Raw genomic sequence first — 12,550 nt, 5'->3', positions numbered from 1 at the left:
TCCGGAGCAAAAAACTCAAACATCCAGCCGCTGCACCCACAGCAAATGCCCAGCGGGGAAAAGTCATGCTGGTCCTCACTGCCTCCGGGAACCCCTTCAAATGCCCCACACCTTTTGGACCTCTCTGCTTTCCTGTGGAATCCATCCTCAAAACCACCGTTATTAACCCTCGGCATCCTCCGGAGCAAAAAACGCAAACGTCCAGCCGTTGCTCCCACAGCAAAGGCCCCAGCGGGGGAAAGTCATGCTGGTCCTCACTGCCTCCAGGAACCCCTGCAAATGCCCCACACCTTTTGGACCTCTCTGCTTTCCTGTGGACTCCATCCTCAAAACCACCGTTTTTCACTCTCGGCATCCGCCGGAGCAAAAAACGCAAACGTCCAGCCGCTGCTCCCACAGCAAAGGTTCCAAGGCGGAAAAGTCATGCTGGTCCTCACTGCCTCCGGGAACCCCTTCAAATGCCCCACACCTTTTGGACCTCTCTGTTTTCCTGTGGACTCCATCCTCAAAACCACTGTTTTTCACTCTCGGCTTCCTCCGGAGCAAAAAATGCAAACGTCCAGCAACTGCTTCCACAGCAAAGGCCCCAGCGGGGAAAAGTCATGCTGGTCCTCACTGCCTCCAGGACCCCTTCAAATGCCCCACACCTTTTGGACCTCTCTGCTTTCCTGTGGAATCCATCCTCAAAACCACCGTTTTTCACTCTCGGCAGCCTCTGGTGCAAAAAACGCAAACGTCCAGCTGCTGCTCCCACAGCAAAGGCCCCAGCGGGGAAAAGTCATGCTGGTCCTCACTGCCTCCGGGAAGCTCTTCAAATGCCCCAGCGGGGAAAAGTCATGCTGGTCCTCACTGCCTCCGGGAACCTCTTCAAATGCCCCACACCTTTTGGACCTCTCTGTTTTCCTGTGGAATCCATCCTCAAAACCACCGCTTTTAACCCTCGGTAGTCTCTGTAGCAAAAAACGCAAACGTCCAGCCGCTGCTCCCACAGCAAACGTTCCAAGGCAGAAAAGTCATGCTGGTCCTCACTGCCTCCGGGAACCCCTTCAAATGCCCCACACCTTTTGGACCTCTCTGTTTTCCTGTGGACTCCATCCTCAAAACCACCGTTTTTCACTCTCGGCAGCCTCCGGAGCAAAAAACGCAAACGTCCAGCCGCTGCTTCCACAGCAAAGGCCCCAGCAAGAAAAGTCATCCTGGTCTTCACTACCTCCAGGAACCCCTTCAAATGCCCCACACCTTTTGGACCTCTCTGCTTTCCTGTGGACTCCATCCTCAAAACCACCGTTTTTCACTCTCGGCAGCCTCCGTAGCAAAAAACGCAAACGTCCAGCCGCTGCTCCCACAGCAAAGGCCCCAGCGGGGAAAAGTCATGCTGGTCCTCACTGCCTCCGGGAACCCCTTCATATGCCCCACACCTTTTCGATCTGTCTGCTTTCATGTGGACTCCATCCTCAAAACCACCGTTTTTCACTCTTGGCAGCCTCCGGAGCAAAAAACGCAAATGTCCAGCCGCTGCTCCCACAGCAAAGGCCCCAGCGGGGAAAAGTCATGCTGGTCCTCACTGCCTCCGGGAACCCTTTCAAATACCCCACACCTTTTGGACCTCTCTGCTTTCCTGTGAACTCCATCCCCAAATCCACCGTTTTTCACTCTCGGCGTCCGCCGGAGCAAAAAACGCAAACGTCCAGCCGCTGCTCCCACAGCAAAGGTTACAAGGCGGTAAAGTCATGCTGGTCCTCACTGCCTCCGGGAACCCCTTCATATGCCCCACACCTTTTGGATCTGTCTGCTTTCATGTGGACTCCATCCTCAAAACCACCGTTTTTCACTCTCGGCAGCCTCCGGAGCATAAAACGCAAACGTCCAGCCGCTGCTCCCACAGCAAAGGCCCCAGCGGGGAAAAGTCATGCTGGTCCTCACTGCCTCCGGGAACCCCTTCAAATGTCCCACACCTTTTGGACCTCTCTGCTTTCCTGTGAACTCCATCCTCAAAACCACCGTTTTTCACTTCGGCAGCCTCCGGAGCAAAAAACGCAAACGTTCAACCGCTGCTCCCACAGCAAAGGCCCCAGCGGGGAAAAGTCATGCTGGTCCTCACTGCCTCCGGGAACCCCTTCAAATGCCCCACACCTTTTGGAACTCTCTGCTTTCCTGTGGACTCTACCCTCAAAACCACCGTTTTTCACTCTCGGCAGCCTCCGGAGCAAAAAACGCAAAAGTCCAGCCGCTGCTCCCACAGCAAAGGCCCCAGCAGGGACAAGTCATGCTGGTCCTCACTGCCTCCGGGAACCCCTTCAAATGCCCCACACCTTTTGGACCTCTCTGCTTTCCTGTGGAATCCATCCTCAAAATCACCGTTTCTCACTCTCAGCAGCCTCCGGAGCAAAAAACTCAAACATCCAGCCGCTGCACCCACAGCAAATGCCCAGCGGGGAAAAGTCATGCTGGTCCTCACTGCCTCCGGGAACCCCTTCAAATGCCCCACACCTTTTGGAACTCTCTGCTTTCCTGTGGACTCTACCCTCAAAACCACCGTTTTTCACTCTCGGCAGCCTCCGGAGCAAAAAATGCAAACGTCCAGCCGCTGCTCCCACAGCAAAGGCCCCAGCAGGGACAAGTCATGCTGGTCCTCACTGCCTCCGGGAACCCCTTCAAATGCCCCACACCTTTTGGACCTCTCTGCTTTCCTGTGGAATCCATCCTCAAAATCACCGTTTCTCACTCTCAGCAGCCTCCGGAGCAAAAAACTCAAACATCCAGCCGCTGCACCCACAGCAAATGCCCAGCAGGGAAAAGTCATGCTGGTCCTCACTGCCTCCGGGAACCCCTTCAAATGCCCCACACCTTTTAGACCTCTCTGCTTTCCTGTGGAATCCATCCTCAAAACCACCGTTATTAACCCTCGGCAGCCTCCGGAGCAAAAAACGCAAACGTCCAGCCGCTGCTCCCACAGCAAAGGCCCCAGCGGGGGAAAGTCATGCTGGTCCTCACTGCCTCCAGGAACCCCTGCAAATGCCCCACACCTTTTGCACCTCTCTGCTTTCCTGTGGACTCCATCCTCAAAACCACCGTTTTTCACTCTCGGCATCCGCCGGAGCAAAAAACGCAAACGTCCAGCCGCTGCTCCCACAGCAAACGTTCCAAGGCGGAAAAGTCATGCTGGTCCTCACTGCCTCCGGGAACCCCTTCAAATGCCCCACACCTTTTGGACCTCTCTGTTTTCCTGAGGACTCCATCCTCAAAAACACCGTTTTTCACTCTCGGCTTCCTCCGGAGCAAAAAATGCAAACGTCCAGCAACTGCTTCCACAGCAAAGGCCCCAGCGGGGAAAAGTCATGCTGGTCCTCACTGCCTCCGGGAACCCCTTCAAATGCTCCACACCTTTTGCACCTCTCTGCTTTCCTGTGGACTCCATCCTCAAAACCACCGTTTTTCACTCTCGGCAGCCTCCGGAGCAAAAAACGCAAACGTCCAGCCGCTGCTCCCACAGCAAAGGCCCCAGCAGGGAAAAGTCATGCTGGTCCTCACTGCCTCCAGGACCCCTTCAAATGCCCCACACCTTTTGGACCTCTCTGCTTTCCTGTGGAATCCATCCTCAAAACCACCGTTTTTCACTCTCGGCAGCCTCCGGTGCAAAAAACGCAAACGTCCAGCTGCTGCTCCCACATCAAAGGCCCCAGCGGGGAAAAGTCATGCTGGTCCTCACTGCCTCCGGGAACCCCTTCAAATGCCCCACACCTTTTGGACCTCTCTGTTTTCCTGTGGAATCCATCCTCAAAACCACCGTTTTTAACCCTCGGCAGCCTCCGGAGCATAAAACGCAAACATCCAGCCGCTGCTCCCACAGCAAAGCCCCAGCGGGTAAAAGTCATGCTGGTCCTCACTGCCTCCGGGAACCCCTTCAAATGCCCCACACCTTTTGCACCTCTCTGCTTTCCTGTGGACTCCATCCTCAAAACCACCGTTTTTATACCCTCCGTAGTCTCTGTAGCAAAAAACGCAAACGTCCAGCCGCTGCTCCCACAGCAAAGGTTCCAAGGCTGAAAAGTCATGCTGGTCCTCACTGCCTCTGGGAACCCCTTCAAATGCCCCACACCTTTTGGACCTCTCTGCTTTCCTGTGGACTCCATCCTCAAAACCACCGTTATTAACCCTCGGTAGTCTCTGTAGCAAAAAACGCAGATGTCCAGCCGCTGCTCCCACAGCAAAGGCCCCAGCGGGGAAAAGTCATGCTGGTCCTCACTGCCTCCGGGAACCCCTTCAAATGCCCCACACCTTTTGGACCTCTCTGTTTTCCTGTGGAATCCATCCTCAAAACCACCGCTTTTAACCCTCGGTAGTCTCTGTAGCAAAAAACGCAAACGTCCAGCCGCTGCTCCCACAGCAAACGTTCCAAGGCAGAAAAGTCATGCTGGTCCTCACTGCCTCCGGGAACCCCTTCAAATGCCCCACACCTTTTGGACCTCTCTGTTTTCCTGTGGACTCCATCCTCAAAACCACTGTTTTTCACTCTCGGCAGCCTCCGGAGCAAAAAACGCAAATGTCCAGCCGCTGCTCCCACAGCAAAGGCCCCAGCGGGTAAAAGTCATGCTGGTCCTCACTGCCTCTGGGAACCCCTTCAAATGCCCCACACCTTTTGGACCTCTCTGCTTTCCTGTGGAATCCATCCTCAAAACCACTGTTTTTAACCCTCTGTATTCTCTGTATGAAAAAACGCAAACGTCCAGCCGCTGCTGCCACAGCAAAGGCCCCAGCGGGGAAAAGTCATGCTGGTCCTCACTGCCTCCGGGAACCCCTTCAAATGCCCCACACCTTTTGGACCTCTCTGTTTTCCTGTGGACTCCATCCTCAAAACCACCGTTTTTCACTCTCGGCAGCCTCCGGAGCAAAAAACGCAAACGTCCAGCCGCTGCTTCCACAGCAAACGTTCCAAGGCAGAAAAGTCATGCTGGTCCTCACTGCCTCCGGGAACCCCTTCAAATGCCCCACACCTTTTGGACCTCTCTGCTTTCCTGTGGAGTCCATCCTCAAAACCACCGTTTTTCACTCTCGGCAGCCTCCGGAGCAAAAAACGCAAACGTCCAGCCGCTGCTCCCACAGCAAAGGCCCCAGCGGGGAAAAGTCATGCTGGTCCTTACTGCCTCCGAAAACCCCTTCAAATACCCCACACCTTTTGGACCTCTCTGCTTTCCTGTGAACTCCATCCCCAAAACCACCGTTTTTCACTCTCGGCAGCCTCCGGAGCAAAAAACGCAAACGTCCAGCCGCTGCTACCACAGCAAAGGCCCCAGCGGGGAAAAGTCATGCTGGTCCTCACTGCCTCCGGGAACCCTTTCAAATGCCCCACACCTTTTGGAACTCTCTGCTTTCCTGTGGAGTCCATCCTCAAAACCACCGTTTTTCACTCTCGGCAGCCTCCGGAGCAAAAAACGCAAAAGTCCAGCCACTGCTCCCACAGCAAAGGCCCCAGTGGGGACAAGTCATGCTGGTCCTCACTGCCTCCAGGAACCCCTTGAAATGCCCCACACCTTTTGGACCTCTCTGCTTTCCTGTGGAATCCATCCTCAAAACCACCGTTTTTAACCCTCGGTAGTCTCTGTAGCAAAAAACGCAAACTTCCAGCCGCTGCTACCACAGCAAAGCCCCAGCGGGGAAAAGTAATGCTGGTCCTCACTGCCTCCGGGAACCCCTTCAAATGCCCCACACCTTTTGGACCTCTCTGCTTTCCTGTGGACTCCATCCTCAAAACCACCGTTATTAACCCTCGGCAGCCTCAGGAGCAAAAAACGCAAACGTCCAGCCGCTGCTCCCACAGCAAAGGCCCCAGCGGGGAAAAGTCATGCTGGTCCTCACTGCCTCCGGGAACCCCTTCAAATGCCCCACACCTTTTGCACCTCTCTGCTTTCCTGTGGAATCCATCCTCAAAACCACGCTTTTTTATTCTCGGCAGTATCCGGAGCAAAAAATGCAAACGTCTAGCCGCTGCTCTCACATCAAAGGTTCTAAGGAAATAAAGTGATGCTGGTCCTCACTGGCTCCCCGAAACCCTTCAAATGCCCCACACCATTGGGCCCTCTCTGCTTTCCAGTGGACTCCATCCTCAAAACCACCGTTTTTCACTCTCGGCAGCCTCCGGAGCAAAAAAAGCAAATGTCCAGCCGCTACTCCCACAGCAAAGGCCCCAGCGGGGAAAAGTCATGCTGGTCCTCACTGCCTGCGGGAACCCCTTCAAATGCCCCACACCTTTTGGACCTCTCTGTTTTCCTGTGGACTCCATCCTCAAAACCACCGTTTTTCACTCTCGGCTTCCTCCGGAGCAAAAAATGCAAACGTCCAGCAACTGCTTCCACAGCAAAGGCCCCAGCGGGGAAAAGTCATGCTGGTCCTCACTGCCTCCGGGAACCCCTTCAAATGCTCCACAACTTTTGCACCTCTCTGCTTTCCTGTGGACTCCATCCTCAAAACCACCGTTTTTCACTCTCGGCAGCCTCCGGAGCAAAAAACGCAAACGTCCAGCCGCTGCTCCCACAGCAAAGGCCCCAGCAGGGAAAAGTCATGCTGGTCCTCACTGCCTCCAGGACCCCTTCAAATGCCCCACACCTTTTGGACCTCTCTGCTTTCCTGTGGAATCCATCCTCAAAACCACCGTTTTTCACTCTCGGCAGCCTCCGGTGCAAAAAACGCAAACGTCCAGCTGCTGCTCCCACAGCAAAGGCCCCAGCGGGGAAAAGTCATGCTGGTCCTCACTGCCTCCGGGAACCCCTTCAAATGCCCCACACCTTTTGGACCTCTGTGCTTTCCTGTGGAATCCATCCTCAAAACCACTGTTTTTAACCATCGGCAGCCTCCGGAGCATAAAACGCAAACGTCCAGCCGCTGCTCCCACAGCAAAGACCCCAGCAGGGAAAAGTCATGCTGGTCCTCACTGCCTCCGGGAACCCCTTCAAATGCCCCACACCTTTTGGACCTCTCTGCTTTCCTGTGGAATCCATCCTCAAAACCACCGTTTTTAACCCTCGGCAGCCTCCGGAGCATAAAACGCAAATGTCCAGCCGCTGCTCCCACAGCAAAGCCCCAGTGGGTAAAAGTCATGCTGGTCATCACTGCCTCCGGGAACCCCTTCAAATGCCCCACACCTTTTGGACCTCTCTGCTTTCCTGTGGACTCCATCCTCAAAACCACCGTTTTTCACTCTCGGCAGCCTCCGGAGCAAAAAACGCAAACGTCCAGCCGCTGCTTCCACAGCAATGCCCAGCGCTGAAAAGTCATGAAGGTCCTCACTGCCTCTGGGAACCCCTTCAAATGCCCCCCACCTTTTGGACCTCTCTGCTTTCCTGTGGACTCCATCCTCAAAACCACCGTTATTAACCCTCAGTAGTCTCTGTAGCAAAAAACGCAGATGTCCAGCCGCTGCTCCCACAGCAAAGGCCCCAGCGGGGAAAAGTCATGCTGGTCCTCACTGCCTCCGGGAACCCCTTCAAATGCCCCACACCTTTTGGACCTCTCTGCTTTCCTGTGGAATCCATCCTCAAAACCACTGTTTTTAACCCTCTGTATTCTCTGTATGAAAAAACGCAAACGTCCAGCCGCTGCTGCCACAGCAAAGGCCCCAGCGGGGAAAAGTCATGCTGGTCCTCACTGCCTGCGGGAACCCCTTCAAATGCCCCACACCTTTTGGACCTCTCTGTTTTCCTGTGGACTCCATCCTCAAAACCACCGTTTTTCACTCTCGGCAGCCTCCGGAGCAAAAAACGCAAACGTCCAGCCGCTGCTTCCACAGCAAACGTTCCAAGGCAGAAAAGTCATGCTGGTCCTCACTGCCTCCGGGAACCCCTTCAAATGCCCCACACCTTTTGGACCTCTCTGCTTTCCTGTGGAGTCCATCCTCAAAACCACCGTTTTTCACTCTCGGCAGCCTCCGGAGCAAAAAACGCAAACGTCCAGCCGCTGCTCCCACAGCAAAGGCCCCAGCGGGGAAAAGTCATGCTGGTCCTTACTGCCTCCGAAAACCCCTTCAAATACCCCACACCTTTTGGACCTCTCTGCTTTCCTGTGAACTCCATCCCCAAAACCACCGTTTTTCACTCTCGGCAGCCTCCGGAGCAAAAAACGCAAACGTCCAGCCGCTGCTACCACAGCAAAGGCCCCAGCGGGGAAAAGTCATGCTGGTCCTCACTGCCTCCGGGAACCCTTTCAAATGCCCCACACCTTTTGGAACTCTCTGCTTTCCTGTGGAGTCCATCCTCAAAACCACCGTTTTTCACTCTCGGCAGCCTCCGGAGCAAAAAACGCAAAAGTCCAGCCACTGCTCCCACAGCAAAGGCCCCAGTGGGGACAAGTCATGCTGGTCCTCACTGCCTCCAGGAACCCCTTGAAATGCCCCACACCTTTTGGACCTCTCTGCTTTCCTGTGGAATCCATCCTCAAAACCACCGTTTTTAACCCTCGGTAGTCTCTGTAGCAAAAAACGCAAACTTCCAGCCGCTGCTACCACAGCAAAGCCCCAGCGGGGAAAAGTAATGCTGGTCCTCACTGCCTCCGGGAACCCCTTCAAATGCCCCACACCTTTTGGACCTCTCTGCTTTCCTGTGGACTCCATCCTCAAAACCACCGTTATTAACCCTCGGCAGCCTCAGGAGCAAAAAACGCAAACGTCCAGCCGCTGCTCCCACAGCAAAGGCCCCAGCGGGGAAAAGTCATGCTGGTCCTCACTGCCTCCGGGAACCCCTTCAAATGCCCCACACCTTTTGCACCTCTCTGCTTTCCTGTGGAATCCATCCTCAAAACCACGCTTTTTTATTCTCGGCAGTATCCGGAGCAAAAAATGCAAACGTCTAGCCGCTGCTCTCACATCAAAGGTTCTAAGGAAATAAAGTGATGCTGGTCCTCACTGGCTCCCCGAAACCCTTCAAATGCCCCACACCATTGGGCCCTCTCTGCTTTCCAGTGGACTCCATCCTCAAAACCACCGTTTTTCACTCTCGGCAGCCTCCGGAGCAAAAAAAGCAAATGTCCAGCCGCTACTCCCACAGCAAAGGCCCCAGCGGGGAAAAGTCATGCTGGTCCTCACTGCCTGCGGGAACCCCTTCAAATGCCCCACACCTTTTGGACCTCTCTGTTTTCCTGTGGACTCCATCCTCAAAACCACCGTTTTTCACTCTCGGCTTCCTCCGGAGCAAAAAATGCAAACGTCCAGCAACTGCTTCCACAGCAAAGGCCCCAGCGGGGAAAAGTCATGCTGGTCCTCACTGCCTCCGGGAACCCCTTCAAATGCTCCACAACTTTTGCACCTCTCTGCTTTCCTGTGGACTCCATCCTCAAAACCACCGTTTTTCACTCTCGGCAGCCTCCGGAGCAAAAAACGCAAACGTCCAGCCGCTGCTCCCACAGCAAAGGCCCCAGCAGGGAAAAGTCATGCTGGTCCTCACTGCCTCCAGGACCCCTTCAAATGCCCCACACCTTTTGGACCTCTCTGCTTTCCTGTGGAATCCATCCTCAAAACCACCGTTTTTCACTCTCGGCAGCCTCCGGTGCAAAAAACGCAAACGTCCAGCTGCTGCTCCCACAGCAAAGGCCCCAGCGGGGAAAAGTCATGCTGGTCCTCACTGCCTCCGGGAACCCCTTCAAATGCCCCACACCTTTTGGACCTCTGTGCTTTCCTGTGGAATCCATCCTCAAAACCACTGTTTTTAACCATCGGCAGCCTCCGGAGCATAAAACGCAAACGTCCAGCCGCTGCTCCCACAGCAAAGACCCCAGCAGGGAAAAGTCATGCTGGTCCTCACTGCCTCCGGGAACCCCTTCAAATGCCCCACACCTTTTGGACCTCTCTGCTTTCCTGTGGAATCCATCCTCAAAACCACCGTTTTTAACCCTCGGCAGCCTCCGGAGCATAAAACGCAAATGTCCAGCCGCTGCTCCCACAGCAAAGCCCCAGTGGGTAAAAGTCATGCTGGTCATCACTGCCTCCGGGAACCCCTTCAAATGCCCCACACCTTTTGGACCTCTCCGCTTTCCTGTGGACTCCATCCTCAAAACCACCGTTTTTATACCCTCCGTAGTCTCTGTAGCAAAAAACGCAAACGTCCAGCCGCTGCTTCCACAGCAATGCCCAGCGCTGAAAAGTCATGAAGGTCCTCACTGCCTCTGGGAACCCCTTCAAATGCCCCCCACCTTTTGGACCTCTCTGCTTTCCTGTGGACTCCATCCTCAAAACCACCGTTATTAACCCTCGGTAGTCTCTGTAGCAAAAAACGCAGATGTCCAGCCGCTGCTCCCACAGCAAAGGCCCCAGCGGGGAAAAGTCATGCTGGTCCTCACTGCCTCCGGGAACCCCTTCAAATGCCCAACACCTTTTGGACCTCTCTGCTTTTCTGTGGAATCCATCCTCAAAACCACTGTTCTTAACCCTCTGTATTCTCTGTATCAAAAAACGCAAACGTCCAGCCGCTGCTCCCACAGCAAAGGCCCCAGCGGGGAAAAGTCATGCTGGTCCTCACTGCCTCCGGGAACCCCTTCAAATGCCCCACACCTTTTGGACCTCTCTGTTTTCCTGTGGAATCCATCCTCAAAACCACCGCTTTTAACCCTCGGTAGTCTCTGTAGCAAAAAACGCAAACGTCCAGCCTCTGCTCCCACAGCAAACGTTCCAAGGCAGAAAAGTCATGCTGGTCCTCACTGCCTCTGGGAACCCCTTCAAATACCCCACACCTTTTGGACCTCTCTGTTTTCCTGTGGACTCCATCCTCAAAACCACCGTTTTTCACTCTCGGCAGCCTCCGGAGCAAAAAACGCAAACGTCCAGCCGCTGCTTCCACAGCAAAGGCCCCAGCAAGAAGAGTCATGCTGGTCTTCACTACCTCCAGGAACCCCTTCAAATGCCCCACACCTTTTGGACCTCTCTGCTTTCCTGTGGACTCCATCCTCAAAACCACCGTTTTTCACTCTCGGCAGCCTCCGGAGCAAAAAACGCAAACGTCCAGCCGCTGCTCCCACAGCAAAGGCCCCAGCGGGTAAAAGTCATGCTGGTCCTCACTGCCTCCAGGACCCCTTCTTATGCCCCACACCTTTTGGACCTCTCTGCTTTCCTGTGGAATCCATCCTCAAAACCACCGTTTTTCACTCTCGGCAGCCTCCAGTGCAAAAAACGCAAACGTCCAGCTGCTGCTCCCACAGCAAAGGCCCCAGCGGGGAAAAGTCATGCTGGTCCTCACTGCCTCCGGGAACCCTTTCAAATACCCCACACCTTTTGGACCTCTCTGCTTTCCTGTGAACTCCATCCCCAAAACCACCGTTTTTCACTCTCGGCGTCCGCCGGAGCAAAAAACGCAAAAGTCCAGCCGCTGCTCCCACAGCAAAGGTTACAAGGCGGTAAAGTCATGCTGGTCCTCACTGCCTCCGGGAACCCCTTCAAATGCCCCACACCTTTTGGATCTGTCTGCTTTCCTGTGGATTCCATCCTCAAAACCACCGTTTTTCACTCTCGGCAGCCTCCGGAGCAAAAAACGCAAACGTCCAGCCGCTGCTCCCACAGCAAAGGCCCCAGCGGGTAAAAGTCATGCTGGTCCTCACTGCCTCCAGGACCCCTTCAAATGCCCCACACCTTTTGGACCTCTCTGCTTTCCGGTGGAATCCATCCTCAAAACCACCGTTTTTCACTCTCGGCAGCCTCCGGAGCAAAAAACGCAAACGTCCAGCTGCTGCTCCCACAGCAAAGGCCCCAGCGGGGAAAAGTCATGCTGGTCCTCACTGGCTCCGGGAACCCCTTCAAATGCCCCACACCTTTTGGACCTCTCTGCTTTCCTGTGGAATCCATCCTCAAAACCACCGTTTTTAACCCTCGGCATCCTCCGGAGCATAAAACGCGAATGTCCAGCGGCTGCTCCCACAGCAAAGCCCCAGTGGGTAAAAGTCATGCTGGTCCTCACTGCCTCCGGGAACCCCTTCAAATGCCCCACACCTTTTGGACCTCTCTGCTTTCCTGTGGAGTCCATCCTCAAAACCACCGTTTTTATACCCTCCGTAGTCTCTGTAGCAAAAAACGCAAACGTCCAGCCGCTGCTCCCACAGCAAAGGTTCCAAGGCTGAAAAGTCATGCTGGTCCTCACTGCCTCTGGGAACCCCTTCAAATGCCCCCCACCTTTTGGACCTCTCTGCTTTCGTGTGGACTCCATCCTCAAAACCACCGTTATTAACCCTCGGTAGTCTCTGTAGCAAAAAACGCAGATGTCCAGCCGCTGCTCCCACAGCAAAGGCCCCAGCGGGGAAAAGTCATGCTGGTCCTCACTGCCTCCGGGAACCCCTTCAAATGCCCAACACCTTTTGGACCTCTCTGCTTTTCTGTGGAATCCATCCTCAAAACCACTGTTCTTAACCCTCTGTATTCTCTGTATCAAAAAACGCAAACGTCCAGCCGCTGCTCCCACAGCAAAGGCCCCAGCGGGGAAAAGTCATGCTGGTCCTCACTGCCTTCGGGAACCCCTTCAAATGCCCCACACCTTTTGGACCTCTCTGTTTTCCTGTGGAATCCATCCTCAAAACCACCGCT

Source organism: Vanellus vanellus (genome assembly GCF_965231255.1).
Source record: "Vanellus vanellus genome assembly, contig: HAP1_SCAFFOLD_178, whole genome shotgun sequence".
Classification (NCBI taxonomy): Eukaryota; Metazoa; Chordata; class Aves; order Charadriiformes; family Charadriidae; genus Vanellus; species Vanellus vanellus.
Note: the sequence above shows the minus strand (reverse complement) of the source record.